The following is an 18144-nucleotide window of genomic DNA, read 5'->3' on the forward strand; positions in this document are numbered from 1 at the left end:
GCCAAACCTGTTCTATTTAGTTTGGATTTACAATGCAGCCTTGCAAACCTCTGTTGGGATGCCGCTGTCCGCTGCTGTCCTAACTGCTCTCTTCTCCTTAATTTCCCTATTTATAGGGACAGGGCTTAATGGCGATCTCAGGTCAGCAGTGACCTTTTCTCCAAGAATCCATCTCAAAGAGAGGAAGGTGGAGACATCCCTGCCCTGACTATTAATCATTGGTGGCAGATTGCTGTGTTTCCTTCGGGGAGGAGCGTTAAGTTAAATACCTCTGCCAAGCGGAGCAAATAGGGTAGTCCCAGATCTCCTTAATGTGCCTGTCTTCTGGGTCCTGGGAGGCAGAGTGCGCTGAAGAGCCAGGCAGCGATGGACGACAGGCTCCCCACCGATTAAAAAATACTGATAAGTGGGCTCTGGTTCTTTTGAAGCAGGAGCAGGGGACCATTTGAAGGCTGAGGACGACATTCCCTTGTGAGCCGTTTTCTGGGGGCCGTAATCCACTGGTGAGCGGGATCAGAGGCAAAGTGGATTGAGCCAATGGGTGTGACTGTTGCCTTTGCAAAGGAGGCTCCATTCCAGCTGTGTAAAGCCAGCTGCCAGAGGTAGAGAGAGAGAGAGAGAGAGAGAGAGAGAATAAGAGGTAAGAGTCACACTCCATTCAAGCAAGAGGCATTGTATTGCAGGGGGTTAGACTAGATGACCCTTGGTATCCCTTCCTTTTTTAATATGCTTTTTATTAGGTTTTCATTTCTTTTTTTTAAAAGATATTTATTGAAGTTTCAAAAAAAGTTATATAAAATAAAAACGAACAAAAATACAAACACAGACAACAACAAGTATAGTTTCAATCCCTTATTTTCTTAATTCCTTACTTTCCCGACCTCCTCATACCTCCCCTTTCTGTATTCCAATTTCTAGTTATTTAATTCAGCAAATCCCCCCCATAGTTTCTATTGATTTTCAACATTTCTTTTCTTAATTACATAATCATTACAGCTAGAAACCACTTAATTTCTAAACCAACATCGTTCTGACATTCAATAATTTTACAATGTTTCTTAAGATAGTCCTTAAATTTCTTCCAATCTTCTTCCGCCGTCTCTCTTCCCTGGTCTCGGATTCTGCCGGTCATTTCTGCCAGTCCCATATAGTCTATCACCTTCATCTGCCATTCTTCCACGGTGGGTAGATCTTCTGTCTTCCAATACTTTGCAATGAGTATTCTTGCTGCTGTTGTAGCATACATAAAAAAAGTTTTATTAGGTTTTCATTTCATACACACAAACAAAATACACTGATATTTCATATCCTTTTACATCTATTTTTCGGCCTCGGTCCAGTATACCTGAAGGAGCGTCTCCACCTCCATCGTTTTGCCCGGACACTGAGGTCCAGCGCCGAGGGCCTTCTGGCGGTTTCCTCGCTGTGACAAGCCAAGTTACAGGGAACCAGGCAGAGGGCCTTCTCGGTAGTGGCCCCCGCCCTGTGGAAGGCCCTGCCACCAGATGTCAAAGAGAAAAATAACTACGAAACGTTTAGAAGCCATCTGAAGGCAGCCCTGTTTAGGGAAGCTTTTAATGTTTAATAGGTTATTGTATTTTGCTGTTTTGTTGGAGGCCGCCCAGAGTGGCTGGGGAGGCCCGGCCAGATGGGCGGGCTATAAATAATAAATCATTATCATTATTATTATTATTTCCGCTCTACCGAGCATTGACTTCCCTCCCTCCCTTCAGCAGGTTTTCTTATTCCAGTCTCTAATCCACAGTTCCTTGGTAATATCTAGTCCATGTCATAAGATTTATTTCAGCCCTGCTAAATAAATCTTCAGATTTCTAAAGTTCTCACTTATATACTCCACAAATTTACTTCATTCTTTTTGGAACTTTGTTTCCTCCTGACTGCGGATCCTTCTAGGTCAGCTTTGCTAATTCCGCATATTCATCTTTGTCTGCCACTCCTTCATAGTTGGTAATTCCTGTGTTTTCCATTTTTGGGCTATTAAGATCCTAGCAGCAGTCGTGGCATACATGAATAATCTTTGGTCAAGACCCTTGGTATCCCTTCCAACTCTACAATGTTATGGTTATCACCATAAAGGTAAAGGGACCCCTGACCATTAGGTCCAGTCGTGACCGACTCTGGGGTTGCGGCGCTCATCTCGCTTTCTTGGCCGAGGGAGCCGGCGTACAGTTTCCGGATCATGTGGCCAGCAGGACTAAGCCGCTTCTGGAGAACCAGAGCAGCTCACGGAAATGCCATTTACCTTCCCACCGGAGCGGTACCTACGGTATTTATCTACTTGCACTTTGACATGCTTTCGAACTGCTAGGTTGGCAGGAGCAGGGACCGAGCAATGGGAGCTCACCCCGTTGCGGGGATTCGAACCGCCGACCTTCTGATCGGCAAACCCTAGGCTCTGAGGTTTAACCCACAGCGCCACCCGCGTCCCAACGGTTATCACCATACAGAAGCACTAGAGGACTCAAAGCAGAACCAGTGAGAGGTCTCGCTTGGGGATGTGGATCCCAGCTTGAGGAGAGTCTCCCAAGGGCCAAATACAGAGTTCCTCCCGGGCTGTGTCCAGAAAGAGGTGTTGGGGGCTGAGTGTTTGGACCCCTAGGCTCTCCCTTGTGGCGTGCCTTGGGGCTCTGTCCTCTCCCCCATGCTCTTTTTAACATCTTCATGAAGCTGCTGGGAGAGATCACCAGGGGATTAGGCTGGGTGCTCACCAGTATGCAGATGATACCCAGCTCTACCTCTCCTTCAAATCAGAACCAGTGAGGGCAGTTAAGGGACCTGTGTGAGTGTCTAGATACAGTTGGTGGCTGGATTGAGGCTTAATCCTGACAAGACGGAAGTACTGTTCTTGGGGGACAGTGGGCGGGTGGATGTGTGGGACTCCCTGGTCCTGAATGGGGTAACCGTGCCCCTGACAGACCAGGTGCACAGTCTAGGAGTCATTTTGGACTCAAAGCTGTCCATGGAGGTGCAGGTTAATTCTGTGTCCAGAGCAGCTGTTTACCTGCTCCATCTGGTACACAGGCTGAGACCCTACCTGCCCACAGACTGTCTCCCCAGAGTTGTGCATACCCTGGTTATCTCCCGCTTGGACTATTGCAATGCGCTCTACGTGGGCTTACGTTTGAAGGTGACTCAGAAACCAGCTAATCCAGAATGCGGCAGCTAGACTAGTGACTGGGAGTGGCCGTCGGGACCATATAACACTGGTCCTAAAGGATCTTCACTGGCTCCCAGTACATTTCCGAGCACAATTCAAAGTGTTGCTGCTGACCTTTCAAGCCCTAAACGGCCTCGGCCCAGTGAACCTGAAGGAGTGTCTCCATCCCCATTGTTCTGCCTGGACACTGAGGTCTTCCTCTGAGAGCCTCCTGAAGGTTCCTTCCCTGCGAAAAGTGAAGCTGCAGGGAACCAGGTATAGGGCCTTCTCGGTAGTGGCGCCCACCCTGTGGAAGGCCCTCCCGTCAGATGTCAAGGAAATAAACAACTATCTGACTTTTAGAAGACATCTGAAGGCAGCCTTGTTTAAGGAAGTTTTTAAGGACTGATGTTTTTATTATATTTTTAGATATGTTGTAAGCCACCCAGAGTGGCTTGGGAAACCCAGCCAGATAGGCGGGGTATAAATATTAGTATTCCATAATATGACACACGGTGTTGACATTCTGTCTCGGACCTGCTGCAGGAAAAGGAACGTGGGTGCTCTGTATATTGACAGCTGTGATTGATGACTTCCCACATCTTCAGTAATGAAGTGTGGGAAGACAGGAATGATGTGTACACTCAGAGTTGGTACAGGGCTTCAACCCCACCTGCTATTGTCAGACAGCTAAACCTAGGATAAGCTGGGTGTGAAGTGTATAATAATAATAATAATAATAATAAATTTTATTTATATCCCGCCCTCCCCAGCCGAAGCTGGGCTCAGGGCGGCTAACAACACTAAAACAGTACAACATTATAAATACATTCTAAAAATTAATTAAAATACAAATTGATGGCAACCATAGACTAAAGCTTTGTAGAGATTGCCAAAGGAGGGAGTCAGGCTGCGCCCTGACCAAAGGCCTGGTGGAACAGCTCTGTCTTACAGGCCCTGCGAAAAGATGTCAAGTCCTGCAGGGCCCTTGTCTCTTGCGACAGAGCGTTCCACCAGGTTGGAGCCGCAGTCGAAAAAGCTCTGGCTCTAGTTGAGGCCAGCCTAACCTCTCTGTGGCCTGGGACCTTCAAGATGTTTTTATTTGAAGACCGTAAGTTCCTCTGTGGGGCATACCAGGAGAGGCGGTCCCGTAGGTACGAGGGTCCTAGGCCGTATAGGGCTTTAAAGGTTAAAACCAGCACCTTAAACCTGATCCTGTACTCCACCGGGAGCCAGTGCAGCTGGTATAGCACCGGATGAATGTGAACTCGCAGCGAAGACCCCGTAAGGAGTCTCGCTGCGGCATTCTGCACCCGCTGGAGTTTCTGGGTCAGTCTCAAGGGCAGCCCCACGTAGAGCGAGTTACAATAATCCAGTCTGGAGGTGACCGTCGCGTGGATCACAGTGGCTAGGTCAGGGCGAGAGAGGTAAGGAGCCAACTGCTTAGCTTGGCGGAGATGAAAAAATGCCGCCTTTGTTATAGCTGCAATCTGCGCCTCCATGGAGAGGGAGGTATCGAAGATTACACCCAAACTCTTAACGGACGGTGCTGGCACTAATTGCACCCCCGCAAGAGAAGGGAGTTGCCCCCTCAATCTCATATCGTCCCGTCCCAGCCAGAGGACCTCTGTCTTCGAAGGATTTAACTTCAACCGGCTCCCACGTAACCATCCAGCCACAGCTTCCAAGCATCTGATCAGTGTGTCTGGGGCCGAGTCAGGATGGCCATCCATCAACAGATAGAGTTGGGTGTCATCAGCATACTGATGGCAGCCCAGCCCAAAACTCCGGACAAGCTGGGCAAGGGGGCGCATAAAGATGTTAAAAAGCATCGGGGAGAGAATCGCACCCTGAGGCACTCCACACACCAAGGAGTGGCGGGATGACAATTCCCCCCCAAGCGCCACCCTCTGTCCCCGACCAGAGAGAAACGAGTGCAGCCATTGAAGGGCTGTGCCCTGGATCCCCACGTCGGCAAGGCGGTGGTCCAGGAGTTCGTGATCGACCATGTCGAAGGCTGCTGACAGGTCTAGAAGAATCAGCAGCCCCGACCCGCCTCGATCCAGCTGCCTACGGAGATCATCTGTTAAGGCGACCAGAGCCGTCTCGGTCCCATGACCAGCGCGGAAGCCGGACTGGAATGGATCCAGAGCCGATGTTTCATCCAGAAACCTACCAAGCTGTTCCGCAACCGCTCTCTCAGTCACCTTACCCAGGAATGGAAGATTCGAAACCGGGCGGTAATTGGATAGATCTAAGGGATCTGATGATGTTTTCTTTAAAAGCGGGCGCACCACTGCCTCCTTCAGTTCCCCTGGGAATGTCCCGGTGCCAAGGGACAAATTGATGATATCCCCCAGGGGGGCCCGCACCTCGTCTGGACACGCTCTAATCAGCCAGGACGGGCACGGGTCGAGAGGACAAGTGGTGGGCTTTCCAGCTCGGAGGAGTCTGTCCACATCGGCTGGGGATATCCGGTCAAAGTGGTCCAATACTGGACCCGAGGACAGTCGAGGGGCCTCCAGTTCCTTTATTGTATCGAAATTGGCGGGGAGGTCATGGCGGAGCAACAGGACCTTCTCCGCAAAAAAGCTCGCAAATGCCTCACAGCTGTGTGTCCAATTGTTATTTAAATTTGGCTGTCCTTCGAGGGACGTTAAAGACCGAATTATACTAAATAATTGCGCCGGGCGAGAGCTAGCGGATGCAATGGAGGCCGAGAAGTAGGACTTCTTAGCGGCCTTCACTGCCATCTCATAGGTTTTCATAAAAACTCTATAGGATGTTCTTGAAGCTCCGTCACGGGCACCCCGCCATACTCACTCTAGCCGTCTGAGGTCCCGCTTCATTTTCCGGAGCTCCTCGGTAAACCAGGGAGCCCGGTTTCTGCGGGGTCGCAGAGGGCGCTTAGGTGCGATCTCATTGATGGCTGCCAGGAGCTGGGTATTCCAGCCCTCAACAAGCTCAGTCAATGAGTCGCCAGGGGGAGCAAGGTCCCGCAAGGCTTGACGGAATCTATCAGGGTCCATCAGCCTCCGCGGGCGAGCCCAAATCGGCTCGCCACCCAAGCAGGGTGGGGGTGGAACGTCAATCCTGGCTTTCAGAGCGTAGTGATCAGACCATGGCACCTTCATCGAAGGAAACATGATCACATCTATACCGACGCCAAAGATCAAATCCAGCGTGTGGCCTGCTTGATGTGTGGGGCCCGAAACAAACTGGGAGAGCCCTAGTGTCGCCATGGAAGACACCAGGTCCAGAGCTTGTGAGGAGGGAGTGGCATCAGCATGGATGTTGAAGTCCCCCAATACCAATAGGTTAGGGAACTCCAAGGCCCAGCCGGCCACCGCCTCCAGCAGGCCTGACAGGGTGGCTGCTGGTGCGCTAGGTGGCCGGTAGGTATGACGTACCTACGGGACAGCTTCTCCTGGTATGCCCCGCGGAGGACCTTAAAGTCCACAAATGACAACACTTTGGAGGTCCCAAGTCGCAAGGTGGTTAGTTTGGTCTCAACTAGGGCCAGGGCCTTTTCAGTACTGGCCCCGATCTGATGGAACGCTCTGTCACAAGAGACTAGGGCCCTGCGGGACTTGACATCTTTCCGCAGGGCCTGCAAGACAGAGCTTTTCCGCCTGGCCTTTGGTTTGGACTCAGTCTGACCCTTATGTTCCCCTTCCCTTACGGTTTTGATCCATGGGCTACTTTTAAAATGAGGCTGCATTTTAAATCGCATTTTAACCTGTATTTTAAATTGTTTGGATGGCTTTAAAAGAGGAACAAATTTAGGGAGAAGAGGGCCATTGGTAGCTGTGCTTTGCCCTGCCTAGAACTAGGGTTGAGGTTTCAGAGAAGAGTCCGTTCCAGATAGAATAAATTCTTTACGACAAATTGGAATCTGTTGATTCACCATACTTTTTTTTCTCCCAGTCATTATTACTTTTGATATATAACACGCCTCACCTTTGAAGGCTTAAATTTTTCTATTTCTGTAAAAAAAGAAGAAAAAAGGCAGTCATATGAATTGGTGGAAGGAAGAGGCAGTTTGGTGCCTCTTCCTTTGAAACAGGGATGGAGAGATTAGATTTGTTTTCTCTTCCCTAAAGAGGATGAATGCATCGCTGGCCTTGTGCAACCTGCGACCTCAGGCTCTATTGGTACGTGAACAGCAGCAGATTCTGCTTATAGCAAAACCCAGCAGCTTGCAGAATGCAGGCAGCCAACAATTAATGCAAGAGCAGACTGCACTCAGTTAAAAGTATATTTTAAAATTTAAAAAAAATATAAAAAAAATAAAAGTATATTTTAAAAAATGTTACTATGCTTACCGTTATAAGAAAAAAACTGCTCCCTTTCCGTTATGGTGTACCCAAGAGCCCATATAGAGTCCATACCTAGGTTCCCTATTGGTAGGAGAAAATAACGGAGGCCAACCAGAGAACATTAAGAAGCAAAGCAGCTGGTAAGCCTGATCTTTACTGACTGTTGCAACAGGGTGCTCCCCTCACATGCAGGAAAGGAGGAGGACCCAGAACCCAGGTGTGTCCGCCCTTATATAGACATTTTAAATTGCCCGCCCTGGAGTCCAAGACCACCCCCAGAAACATCATACATACATCACAGAAGGGGCGTAGCTCAAGACCACCCCCCAGACATATCATACCTACATCACGGAAGGGCGGTCTACAGCAGAAATCTGAGTGCACTGTTTTTCTCCTGTCTGGCAGGTTACCTAATAAAGATCACTTGACTGGATACCCTGGGGAGCCTGGCCAGTCTTTTGTAATGACAAATACTTAGTTCCTGAGCCAGGTCACAGGCTCACACCCTATTCATACACAGACATACCCTTAAGACAGGATTTGTGAAGGAAAAGACAATGGGGAGGCTTTTCCATTTTCCTGTGACCTTGCACCCGCCCTGTGGAATGCCCTCCCACCAGATGTCAAAGAGAAAAATAACTACCAGACTTTTAGAAGACATCTGAAGGCAGCCCTGTTTAGGGATGCTTTTAATGTTTAATAGGTTAATGTTTAATAGGTTCTTGTATTTTAGTGTTTTGTTGGAAGCCACCCAGAGTGGCTGGGGAAACCCAGCCAGATGGACGGGGTATAAATAAATTATTATTATTATTATTATTATTATTATTATTATTATTATTATTACTACAGAGAAAACATTTGGTCAGTTTGGGAATCAAAATGGATTCAGGTTGGTCTTCCTGTGCTGATCTATGTACGTGCTTGGTTGGTACACTTATGAACATTTAACATATATCTAAGACCTCAGAATTCCTATCACACTATCAGTAGGAGAAAATAACAGAGGCCAACCAGAGAATATTGAGAAGCAAGGCAGCTAGTAAACCTGATCTTTATTAAACTGTTGTAACAGGGTCCTCACCACATGCAGGAGGTAGGAGGAAACCAGAACATTGGTATGCAAGCTGTTATATAGACTTTTTACCCACCCTGGAGCCCAAGACCACCCCACTGAAACATCACACATACATCACAGAAGGAGGCAGTCAACAGCAGAGGAGGCGGTCTACAGCAGAAATCCTGTTTGCCAGGGTACCTGATAATGGTCACTGATTGCATTACTTGAGCAGTCTGGCCATTCTTTGGTGATGGTAAATACTCAGTTCCTGAATCCAGGTCACAGGCTCACCCTATTCATATACAGATACACTCTTAAGACAGGATTTGTGAGCAAAGAGCCAATGGGGAGGTTTTCCCATTTCCTTCCTCCTTGCAGAGAAATATTTGAGGTTATTTGGGAGAGTCACATGGCTTCAGGATTATTTTCCTGTGCTGTTTCAGACATAGGCTTTATATATTTATGTATCTGTTTGCCTGGTACATTTATGAACATTTATTTTATATTTTAGACCTGAGCATTTTCTTGCCCTGTGTTATATGGAATTGGGTCATAACCAACTCTGGAAAGCAGCCTATCAAGATGTTTTAGACAACTATTCTTTTCCAAATCTGAGCTCTGCTTTGATATTGAGTACGTGTCAACTAAGGGATTGACTCTTCTGGATAGACTCTAGAAGGGACCTGCAACTAATTAAAACACCCAATTCCCCCTTGGTAGCCATCCTTGAGAGCAGTATATTTTAGAGTGGGTTATCTTACCAAAGAAAGAAGGCTGATCGCCAAAGAATGGATGCTTTTGAATTCTGGAGCTGGAGGAGACTCTTGAGAGTCCCATGGACTGCAAGAAGATCAAACCTCTCCATCCTGAAGGAAATCAGCCCTGAGTGCTCGCTGGAAGGACAGATCCTGAAGCTGAGGCTCCAATACTTTGGCCACCTCATGAGAAGAGAAGAATCGCTGGAAAAGACCCTGATGTTGGGAAAGATGGAGGGCACAAGGAGAAGGGGACGACAGAGGACGAGATGGTTGGACAGTGTTCTCGAAGCTACCAGCATGAGTTTGACCAAATTGCGGGAGGCAGTGGAGGACAGGAGTGCCTGGCGTGCTCTGCTCCAGGGGGTCACAAAGAGTCAGACACGACTAAACGACTAAACAACAACATCTTACCAAACTGACCAGTTTCCTTAAGAAATGCCTTTATTGATCTGCGCTTCCAAGTGATGCCCATTGGAGTCTTGGGTGGCTGCTACAACAAGTTCCCACATGCAGATAAATGGAAGACATCACTCATTACCTGCCCCTTATACTGTACATCACACAAGCAAGCAGGCACAACCTGGCATAATTGTTTTCTCTCTCTTTTGAGTGACAATAGTAGCTTCGTAACACAGAGTGGCAGTTTATTCACTGGCTTAACCAAAAAAATCCGGGAAAAGGAATGAAGATGAAATCGCTGTAAATTGTTGTGACGATTCTGAGGTTTAATCTGAAATCAAGCTGGATTTGTGTTTGTTGTCTCTAGTACAATCTCTTACATCATGTTATTGTTTAGTCGTGTCCGACTCTTTGTGACCCCCTGGACCAGAGCACACCAGGCACTCCCGTCTTCCACTGCCTCCCGCAGTTTGGTCAAACTCATGCTGGTCTCTTCGAGAACACTGTCCAACCATCTCTTCCCCTGTCATCCCCTTCTCCTTGTGCCCTCCATCTTTCCCAACATCAGGGTCTTTTCCAGGGAGTCTTCTCTTCTCCTGAGGTGGCCAAAGTCTTGGAGCCTCAGCTTCAGGATCTGTCCTTCCAGTGAGCACTCAGGGCTGATTTCGTTCAGAATGGAGAGGTTTGATCTTCTTGCAGTCCATGGGACTCTCAAGAGTCTCCTCCAAATTGGATTTTTAAAAGTGAAAAAAATATATTCCTGTTTAATATTTAATATTCGTGTTCCTGTTTAAAGCTGCCTTGTATTTGGCATCATGAGGACTGGAATCTTAGGTGCTTTCTTTTTTATATTAAAAAAAATGAGTTTATATTTAGAACCGTGAAGATTAGAACCTTGCTTTACTTTAAAGGAAATGTCCCTAGCTAAGTGGTAGAGCACCTGCTTGGCGTGCAGCAGGTCTCAAGTTCAACCCCCGGACTGCGAGAGAGCTGTGCCTGAAATACCGGGCAGCAGCTGCCAGTCAGTGCAGACAACACTGAACTGTACGGACCAATGCGTGTGGGGAGGGAAACCGGGTTCCTTCCTGGCGCATGCGCATAGCGATCAAGGGTGACGCTCATCCTCCGCGCCGGCCTAGGACGGTGACGTGAGGGAAAGGAAGGCGTGGCTTAGCCGGGGGGGGGGTTGAGCTGAAGAGAAAGAGGGGCGGGGCAGCGACGCGTGCGCGTCGTGGTCAGAGTAGAGTGACGCTCGGCGCCGTGACGTCATTTCTCATCCAGGGAGGGGGGAGGCAAGTTATATACATCGAGGGATGGGCGGGGCTTAGCAGAGAGAAGGGGCGGAGCGCGCGCGCGCAGGTGCGGGCGCATGCGCTCTGGCGCTGGCGAGGCCTGAGGCGGGGAAAGAGGCGGAGCGGCGGCTGAGGCGGCAGCGCGCGAGAGGAGAGGGAGCGGAGCCGCCGGCGCCAGGGAGCGAGAGAGAGAGGAGGAAGCCGGCCCTCTTTAAGCTTCCGCTTCCCCGCCGCTCAGGTGAGGTGACGGGCTTCCTCTCGGTGGCGACGCCGCTGAGGGACTGGGCGAGGGTTTGAGGGGCGCCAGTAGGCCGCGAGGGGGGGGAGGGGGAGAGGTTAAGCACGGACTAAGGTGAGCCCTGCGGCTGGATCAGGCCCGAGGGTGCCCCACCCAGGCCAGCTATCCTGTTCCCGCAGTGGCCGAGCGGGGGAAACCCGCCACAGCGCTTTCCCACAGAATGGGAAGGGGCGCCCGAGGGTCATCTAGTCCAACCCCCTTGCAAGGCAGGGATAGATACAGTGGTACCTCGGGTTAGGTACTTAATTTGTTCGGTAGGTCCGTTCTTAACCTGAAACTGTTCTTAATCTGAAGCACCACTTTAGCTAATGGGGCCTCCTGCTGCTGCCGCGCCGCCGGAGCCCGATTTCTGTTCTCATCCTGAAGCAAAGTTCTTAACCTGAAGCACTATTTCTGGGTTAGCGAAGTCTGTAACCTGAAGCGTCTGTAACTTGAAGCATATGTAACCTGAGGTACCACTGTAGATAGATAAACTTTATTCGCATTAGCCAACGGCCATAGCAACATAAAACAAGCAATATATACAATTAAAATGACAACAATGGGTAAAAAGGACAATAAAATGATCAAGATTATCGTTCAGATGGTGGCCCTTAATCTCATTGCACTCTCGATAAACCTAACAAGGCAGGGATATGCAGGTGGCCCTTGGGGCGTTGAACCGCTAAACTTTCTCCCCTCCTGTGATACCCAGCGACAGGTATTTGGAAGCACCGCTGCCTCCAGCTGTGGACGAAGAGTACAGTGGCCTTTGGTAGCCCTCCATGAACCATCATTTAAAAAGCCATTCAGGTGGTTGGCCATTGCCCCTTCCTGTGGAAGGCAGTTCCAGAGTTTAACTGCGCACTTCAAGTCTTTTATCTGGCCCTCCTCTTCCAACCTTCAGCTTTCTACAAGAGTGTTACGGGAGACGGAGAAAAACTTCTCTCTACCCACTTTCTGCATGCAATGCATAGTTTTATAAATGATCATGTCGCCTTTTACTTAGGTGGCTTCTAGGGCCAGGCTGAGGAGGAGGTTATATTATACGAACCAGTCTCCTTTTTTAAATCCTGCCCTTCTTAAGAGTTGAGGGCACGTGTGCGTAGTATATGGTCTGTCTGTTCAATAAAAATATTTACAACAACCCTGTTAGGTGGGTGACATGGCAGGATGTGCCTGCTTCACTTCTCTCCCCACCAGTTAATATCACTAATAAATTGTTATACCCTTATTTATACCCTTATACGCCACCTATCAAGTGAGGTCCGTTGCAATATATGGTAAGAAAAGGTGATGTGGCACCTTGAAGATTAACGCATTTTATGGTGCCATAAGCTTTCTGCTGAATCCACATAAGTGCATGCTTTAATAAAACGTGTCAACCTTTTTAAGACAGTGCAAGACTTTTTATTTTTAGTGCCACAGATTAACCTAGCTAACCCTTCAAAGTATGCTAACACAAATCCCTGTAGCTGAAAACTAGCGTGTCATGGAGAAAGGCAGTGGTCTTAACTTTCTCTCCATTAGGCAATGATTTATTTAGCTTGCTCTGTGCATGGGTGTGGAGGAGTATTTGAATATCAAGACTTACAGCCCAAACACATGTCGACCGCATAAGAACAAGGCCTCAGGTAACTCAATATCGGGCGAAAACTAGTATAGTCTTCAGTGTGCTCTAGAGATGTAGGAAGGGACATAGTAGGGCTGTCTGTACTTACTTTGAGGAAGCTCTGTTGGGCCTTACTTCTCAACAATCATGCATAGGTTTGACATTGGGGGTAGGGATGAGAAAAGTATAGAATGGAGGGAACTTTCTAGGTTGGAAGGGCAGAGTGAGCATGGAATGTCATGTTGCTTCTGGCCAGAGTAGAAAGAGGACTCAGCTTTACGCACACAAGCTTGCCAGGCTATTCTTCTTTTTCAATAGATGATAATATTTTTTCTGTGGTCCCCCCCCCTCCTCTTCCTCTTAAAGGAGCCCAGAGAAGTGTGTAGCAGAGTAAAAAATACAATTGTTAACACCTAAAACATCTAAAAAGTACAAAACTAAAACAGTATAGCACAAGTGCAGTACTGTCAGCACTGCTCGATTTACATCAGATTTATTTCCACAAATCCTGAGCAAACAGGCATGACATCTAAAAGTAAGCAATGGGTTTGAGTCTGGTTTCACTACTCACATCAACACTTATTATAGCATTTTCAAGTGTTAATGCTTGCAACAGACCTGTAAAGTACGTTAGTATTATTATCTCCCATACTGTGGAGGGACTGTGGCTGAGGGACAGTTGCTTGCCTAAAGCCACCAAGGGTGTTCATGGCAGAGGCAAGCTTTGAGCCACAGACATCTTTATTCATAGCTCAGGTTGTTGGTCACTATGCTAAGACGCTTTTCCCTTCAAAGAGATGCTGTGTCTGTTAACAGTGAACAGCTTATTTCGTGATGCTAACAGGAAATGGCTTACTTCATGAAGCAAGTGGTTGCATTAGCAATGCCCTATACCTCTACTCTTGAGTCATTACTTTCACGTCACATTTTCCTAGTGTGTGTTCAAATACATTCCCTGCAACCCTGTGAGTCAGTGAGGGAGAAACTTGGCTTTCAGGAGTATCGGTGTGATTAAGGAAAAAAGTGCACAGGTCTACATGATAGCCTTCTTCGCAGTTGTGAAAGCAAATAAGTGGGAGTTTTGGAAATCAGTTACAGTGGTACCTTAGATTACACACACTTCAGGTTACAGACTCCGCTAACCCAGAAATAGTACCTCGGGTTAAGAACTTTGCTTCAGGATGAGAACAGAAATCGCGCAGCAGCGGCGCACCAGCAACAGGAGGCCCCATTAGCTAAAGTGGTGCTTCAGGTTAAGAATGGACCTCCAGAACGAATTAAGTTCTTAACGCGAGGTACCACTGTATTATGTTTGCCTTTATGTGCCTTCTTATGTAGCCAGGTTTTAGCTGAGTCTAGTCTCTTAATGTGATGTCTGTGTGGTTGTTTTTAAATGTGTAACTTTTATTTTTTATGAATTGTTGGTCAGCAATCTAGGGATTTTCTTTTAAGGAGAGGCAGAATAGAAATCTTAAAATTATATATGTTATATTTAAAAGTAATGAAACAATGTAGCGTCTGTGTCAAGACCTAGTTGATGACTTAATAATGATATTATCCATTAAATAACATGCAAATGTTCCCTGTTGAAATAAACTTCACATCATGTTGCCTTGAGGGCAGACAGAGTGATAACATTTCTCCTTGTAAAAAATGGATCTGGGTCGATGAAATCTTCGTGAGGAGAAAGAATGTAGGTCTCAGCTGGTTTGCTTTATGGACAGGAAGTAAGGTTTTAAAAGGGGTTTTTTTTGGTGGGGGGGGGGATGTGCACCAGTGTTGTGTAGTATAAGATCATCCTGCTTTGCAGCTGGTAAGCAGGATTATCTGATCCTGCACAGTGCTCCTCCTTCACAAGTGGGAAGCTGATCATGAAAGAGCAGCAACCAGCACTTCACAGGATTGGATCCTCATGCTTAACAGACCTGATCCTGTGCAGTGCTGCAGGAAAGCCGCTTGCAAAGCATTACCCACGCTCTACAGGCTTGATGCTGTTTTACGGAGGCATTGGTCCCGCATGGCAGGGGTGTTGAACAGGGTGGAGAGCTATGGCACTGAGTCTACCTTCTCCCAGGAAGACAGCCAGGTAGGGCTCAGTCTGGCTCTTCTTCCTGCCCGATGTCCCATCCCCTGACAGCCAGGGATCGCTCTGGGCCCATCCAACCTGACTCACAGCAATCCTTGGCTGTGTGTGGTGGACTCAACCTTGACCCTCTGAATATTCCTGATTTGGCTCAGTGCAGAGCCCTATTACTCACCATGGCAAAACACCAATAATATACTATAGTCATGAAGCAGTGGTGACAGTTGTTTTGTGGAACATGAAAGGGAAAACTACGTTGCTTGGGTACATGGCAAAGCAGTAAAAGTGTGGAAGGGGACCGTGCTATGTGTACACGTCTAGTGTCAGTTCTGTAGCTAGCACAGTATGTTGCATGTCTCATGCAGGCGATCCTGGTTGTAGTATGCATTGCAAGCTGGTTTTGAACCGGGCAGTTACGGAAAAGCCAGCGGCATTCTCACAATTGCTGCAGTGCCCTTTCCCACAGAAAGTGCTGTTGGCCATATCTGTGATTGCTTTGTTTGCATACTACAGACGTGTAGCACTAAGGACTCCCATAGGAAATAATGTATTGCATGAAGCAGTTAAGCAAATGGAAATAGAGACGTTCTTCAGGAGTTCACAAAAGGAAATTCCCCTTGTTTTCTACCATAATTTCTTTTGTTAGCTCAGACAGAAAACTGCATTATCCTCAAGGCTCTTATCTAGTGGAATTTACAACTGTTTTTTGGTTTTTGTTTTTTTAAAACCAAGCATAATATGGATTGTGAATCACTAACCTACACTTCCATTGCTGCTATTCAGGGTGGCAGTTCACCAGGGATCACCAGCCTTCTTGGGCCTGAGGGCACATTTGCAAGCCAATTAAACTGTTGTGGGCACCACAACCAAGCGCACACACACTGCAACCTGTTATATTGGTTGCATAGGAATGCTTCTCTCAAGGTGTGGGGCCAGAACCCTGTGGGTTTTAAAACGGCCTCTATGGGGCACACAGATGCCACGCTGGCAACCTTCGCAGTGCATATTAAATGTGTGTTCTGACCTGCATTTAAATATTTATGATCTTTCTATTCTACTCCCCTTAAAGGACAGTACTATGTGTGGGTTGTTGTTGTTTTTTTGAAAAATAGTGATTAGCCATAATTTCGTATGGAAGAGACATGGTGCCAGGCTGGGAAAATGTGGGATAAAAATCAAACCCTTGCTGTGACTCTGCATGATGTCTCAGTCTCTGAGAAATCAGTATTTTGGTATGGCAGAACCTACCTGTGCTTTGGAACTGCCTATTAACAGGCAGGCACCCTTGCTAAACTGTTTTAGATCCTTGCTAAAACATATTTATTCCAGTAAGTCTACCCATACATATAACATACTTATGTATATTTGGTTTAAAAACGTTGCTGATTTTATATGTGTATTATTGATTATTATTTCTTGTGCACTGCCCTGTATATATATTTGTACATTTTTTGAGGTGGTGGGCCTTTCTTTAGCCAGGGTGGTCCTGGAGATGTAGGGTACTTATTTATTTATTTAAAAAAATACATACCACTTGATTGCAGAAGAAACCTCAAAGCGGTTTACAAGAAAAAAAAATTATGAGTATAATTTTACGACCATAATTTAAAACGTACAGAAAATTAAAACCACAATAGAATAAGCTATGACAATTTAAAACTCATTCAAACTTTCTAATCTGAGAAGGGTTGAGAATACAGGGAAGGAATGTATTCACAGCTAAGCATTTAGGCTATTTATTGGATACATTGTTAACTTCATTCAGAGTTCATTATAAGGTTGATAATTTTACTAGAAGCTAGGTTTCTCTCAACACCTTACATAGTGAGTCTTTTATTATTGTTGTTATAGATTTATATATACACCCTGCCTTTTTCCCTGACGAGACTCAAGATAAAAACAAGAACCGCTAAAAAAAAAAAAAAGTTTCTCCTCTGAGGATTTGTGAGTGAAATCCTTTGTATGAAGTCATTGGGTTGGGTCCAGAGATCAGTGAGTGGAAAGGAAAAAATGCTAATCCAGGACTTGAAAAGTAAGATATTTCGGAGTTTGAGAGCACTTCCATATGTATAGAGTTTGCAATCATGGACAGGCAAGTCACGACATAGCTGTAAGAAGTTACTTGCAGATAAACTAAAAAAAATCTTGCGCGAATTTGTGTCCCTGCCATGCTTAAGTAAAATATTGAGTTGTCAGTAAAATGACATCTCCATCTTCCTCGCTGCCGAGCTCTGTTTGATTAGGCCAAAGCTATAAGAAATACGTTCACAACTGTGAACTGTGCTGTGATGCCATCTCTGACAATTAGCCTGTTGTGTTGCTTTCTTAGATTTCTGCCTCTAACAAAAGCACAGCTAAAAGGCAGTAAGATTAATTTATGTGTCGTTCCATGCCGTATTCACAATAGGAAGCGCTGTGGTTGAGTAAGAACATTCATGTTGTGCATCTTAAGGCTTGAGGGATGGAAGGAAGTGGTCCTTTTTGTCTAAGAATCAAGTTGGAAGGGATCATGTATCTGATCACTCACTTGCTTTTCTTTTTTCCCTGCCACCTGATCACTTTCCTTATTTTCTTTTTCCTCCCCACTTTATCTCCACATCATTTCTGCCCTCCCTGATCCCTGACCTCAGTACTACTAATCTTTTCTTCATCTCATGAACATCCTCTCTGTCTCTTGCTTCAACTTGCCTTCGCTTGGCCCAGCCCTTGAGTTCTTGTTCTTTGCTCACTCTCAGGTCCTTGCTTGTCATCTCTGGAATTTAACTCTCATTTCATATTTTGCATAGTACTAATTTGCACAGATTCCAAAAACTTCACTATTCTAATACCCCTGTTGTATGTAGGTCCCTAGTTCTGAGCATTCTCTCAACAAAAGGCCAGTTCTTGCACCATTTAATTTTAAGGTAAAGGGACCCCTGACCATGAGGTCCAGTCGTGGCCGACTCTGGGGTTGCGGCGCTCATCTCGCTTTATTGGCCGAGGGAGCCGGCATACAGCTTCCGGGTCATGTGGCCAGCATGACTAAGCTGCTTCTGGCGAACCAGAGCAGCGCACGGAAACGCCGTTTACCTTCCCGCCAGAGCGGTACCTATTTATCTGCTTGCACTTTGACATGCTTTCGAACTGCTAGGTTGGCAGGAGCAGAGACTGAGTGACTGGAGCTCACCCTGTCGCGGGGATTCGAACCACC

At 46.7% G+C, this 18144-nt stretch overlaps 1 protein-coding gene across 2 annotated transcripts in view; it reads left to right on the forward strand.

Annotated features, from left to right (window-relative positions):
- Positions 1-11076: 11076 nt before the first annotated feature.
- Positions 11077-18144, forward strand: part of SCAP (SREBF chaperone) — a 63501-nt gene continuing 56433 nt past the window's right edge. For both annotated transcript variants that reach the window (XM_077936635.1, XM_077936634.1), the window contains exon 1: positions 11077-11220. The gene's annotated coding sequence lies outside the window, so the exon portion shown is untranslated. The remainder of the gene's footprint in view (positions 11221-18144) is intronic.

The sequence above is a fragment of the Podarcis muralis genome, chromosome 12 (assembly GCF_964188315.1).
Source record: "Podarcis muralis chromosome 12, rPodMur119.hap1.1, whole genome shotgun sequence".
NCBI lineage: Eukaryota > Metazoa > Chordata > Lepidosauria > Squamata > Lacertidae > Podarcis > Podarcis muralis.